We start from the raw sequence: 3,212 nt of genomic DNA, 5'->3' as shown, positions 1-3,212 counted from the left end.
GCCTGCTCAGACCTGCCATGGTGATGGTGCACTTGGATGCAACTGATTCCAGCAGTGTGAACAAAGTGGCTGCCTTGAACTTTTAACAGCTCACAGCTTTTGACAGCCCACAACTTTTGACAGCCCACAGCTTTTGACAGCCCACAGCTTTTGACAGCCCACAGCTTTTGACAGCCCACAGCTTTTGACAGCCCACAACTTTTAACAGCCCACAACTTTTGTCAGCCCGCTCTGGGCCTTGTTTGCACATCTCACAGACGTGCCAGATGAGCAGGGAAAGTGCTCTGGGCTTTTGTAATTGGCACTGGCACCCCTGTGAGCTGTTCCCTGCAGAAGAGAGTCTGTGGGGAATGGGACCAAGTGGGCAGAGTGGGAACACAGAAACTTCTCTCCAACCTCCTGCTTAAAGTGCACTAATTGGCCTCGGGGGCAGAGCTGGTGCTCACACCTGGATGAGGAGCCTTGGGACTGGCTCCAAGCTAGCCATGGAAAGATGGAGGAAGGGATGAGACCGGCAGAAGCTGCCCAGGAAGGACCATGAGCAACCATGAAGCAGAAGTGCTACTTGGTGGTGACAGGAGAGACTTTCCTTGCTGCTTTCTGAACACAAGTTGGCCAGGAAGAACCAGTGACCCAGGGCTGGTGCTGGGAGCCCACTTTCCATTTCCAGGCTTCTGTAGATGTTGAACCTGCCCCAAACTGTGCTCTGCAGGAGGAACAGCTTTGGGGACAACAAACAGATGCTTCTCTGCCAGTCCCTATGAGGAGGCTATCCTGAAACCAGTGCCAGGCTCATCACAGTGGGACATGGAGGAAGAGGCAGCAGGCAAAATTCAGACAAAATCCACCATTTTCCTTGTCCCTGTTCCCAGAGGAAGTCAAAAAGACTGGGGAAGTCACCTCACAGAAAAAATAAATAAAAAAAACTTCAGCCAAACAAAAAAGTCCAAAGCCAACCAACCAACCAAAAACCCAAATCAGAAACCTCCAGAAAACTTACATTAAAATTGACACTCTTTAATCTGAATCCCAATGAGCCTTTCCTATGATGGGCAGACACAACCTGTGGGTTTTCCCAGGATCAACACTGAACAGGAATGCTGCACTCCCACCCAGGTAGTACAGGCTTGGTCGACTGCTGGGTGGTCCAGAACCCATCTGTGAGCCACTGAACTCTAAAGCTTTAGTGTCACAGTGGGACCCACTGCTGGCAGGTGTGTTCCCACAGCCTCTCAGGTGTTCTCCCACAGCCCCCAGGTGCTGTCCTGCTCAGCTATCCCCAGTTTATTCCTGCTGTGATGGTACCTGCGTCCCCTAGAGGAACAATAGCAACTCCCACGGCTGAGCATCCACTTGGGATGTACAGGTTCAAGGGAGGGCTTTGCTTTGCATTCCTGAAAGCTGTCTTAAATGTTAAAAATGAGATGTTTCCTCCTGTTCTGCTTCCCACCTGCTCAGCCTTTTCCCCACACCTGTGATGAAGAGTCAGGGGGCCTTTTCAGGAGCCTCCAACAGGCACAGGGGACACGAGCCATCACAGAAACACCGGGATACAACTTGAGTCAGGCCAGAGCAGAAGCTGTTTATTGCTGCAGCTGTGAGGGAGGGCACAGCCCCCAGGGACAGACACACTGACACATCTGTGCCCAAAAGGGAGAGCACAGCCCTCAAGGACAGACACACCACTGCCCAAAAGGGGCACACAGACTAAGTTCACGTTTCTCTGCTCCATCCTGCAAATGTGGGTCATCCTGCAAATGGAAACCCTTTCTGGGAACAAAGGCAAATTTGGCTTTCCCAGTGCTCTTTTCCTTGAACCCTGGCTAGGATGAGATCCAGGGCTACAGCAACTGGAAAAGATCCTACAGCTCACGTCCCTTCTGCCTTGCTTGGACGAGAGTCGGTGTCTCTGCTTTGCAAATTGCCCCATTGGGAACAGGACACGCTCCTGCAGGTTTGCTAGCTGACAGGTGTGGCAGCCTGGGTAGAAGAGACACCTTACATCACACTCACACGCTCTTAAACCATCCCACCTTTCCCACCTGGAAGTGGACGGGAACCAAAATCCTCTCGGGCACAAGACAAAACATTCCCTCAGACACTGTCAGTTTGCTCCTTGATATTTCTCTGAATGTGGACACACCAAATGAGCTGAGCCAAATGAAGCTGATAACATGGAAGAGGCTGAAGCGGAGAGAGGCAGCAGTTTGGAAGGGAGCAGCTCGCACAATGCTTGTTTCACTGGAGAAGTTTCACGTAATTTGCTGGGAAGAGGCCGACCCTGCCGTGGCACTGCCCCCGCCACCAGCCCTCGTCCACCATCTCGATGTGTGTGATTGTGTCGTCCGGGTCAAAAGAAATCTCATCATCTCCCTCTGCAAAAATTGTCCAGAAAAGACAGACAGTCACAATGCAAAGAGAACCCCAGGCACAGCTGGTCACATCCCTCCTCCCACCTCCCCTGGGCAGCAGAAGATAGAAAAAGATAACCCCCAAGAGTTCAACCTCACCCAAACCCCATCAAACAGCACAGACAAGGCAGATGAGCAAGACCTTGCAGGTGACAGATGAAGTTTCTCTGTTCCTGTCCTGGTTCTGGCCAGGACAGGGTTAATTTTTTGCAGTAGCCTGGTGGGGGCATGGCCAGTACACTGAAGTTGTTCTGTACCACCTCACATCATTGCTGGGGTGGGATAAGGACTGTCTTCTGGGGAAGAGGGGGTTCCTTCCATTTGAGGAATGGTGGAGGGAGGCATCCAGTACTGTCTGTTAGTCCAGTGAGCGAATCATTTCTTTTCTTAAACCTTTAGTTACTAATATTGTTGCTGTTACTGTTTGTTTTCTTCTCTCATGGCTGTTTGAAGTAAATTGTTCTTATCTCAGTCCAAGATCTTTCCCCTATGGGCCTCCAGTTGGAGGGGGATGGTGTGTGGGTTTTTTAGTGGGACTACAAAATTGGACAATACCATTCCTAAACTACCACAGTTCCCAAATCAGGTCTCATTCTGCTTCCTATGAGGAAGAAATTTAAACCCCCAAGCCACGGTCTTTTCCCCACTGCTGAGGGTGTGAACCCCCAGATCCCCTGGCCCAGTGCCGTCCCCCCAGCCCTGGTGGCAGACCCACCTCCTTGGTAGTCGTAGAGAGCCACTGCGCAGGTCCCGGAGCCCTGCCCCTCACAGACACCCCCCGTGTTGGCTGCAGAACACAGG

The 3,212-nt window shown here is 51.6% G+C and overlaps 1 long non-coding RNA gene across 1 annotated transcript; it reads right to left on the bottom strand.

The window, feature by feature from the left end:
* Positions 1-1,565: 1,565 nt before the first annotated feature.
* Positions 1,566-3,212, bottom strand: LOC108491849. The gene is made up of 2 exons (XR_001872950.1): positions 3,127-3,212; positions 1,566-2,375 (listed from the first exon to the last, which is right to left on the bottom strand). It is a non-coding gene; the product is annotated as an uncharacterized LOC108491849 (long non-coding RNA).

Source organism: Lepidothrix coronata, unplaced genomic scaffold (genome assembly GCF_001604755.1).
Source record: "Lepidothrix coronata isolate B3197 unplaced genomic scaffold, Lepidothrix_coronata-1.0 Scaffold1932, whole genome shotgun sequence".
In the NCBI taxonomy this organism is placed as follows: Eukaryota; Metazoa; Chordata; class Aves; order Passeriformes; family Pipridae; genus Lepidothrix; species Lepidothrix coronata.
The sequence above is the reverse complement of the archived record's forward strand: the minus strand, read 5'-3'. Positions and strand labels throughout refer to the sequence as shown.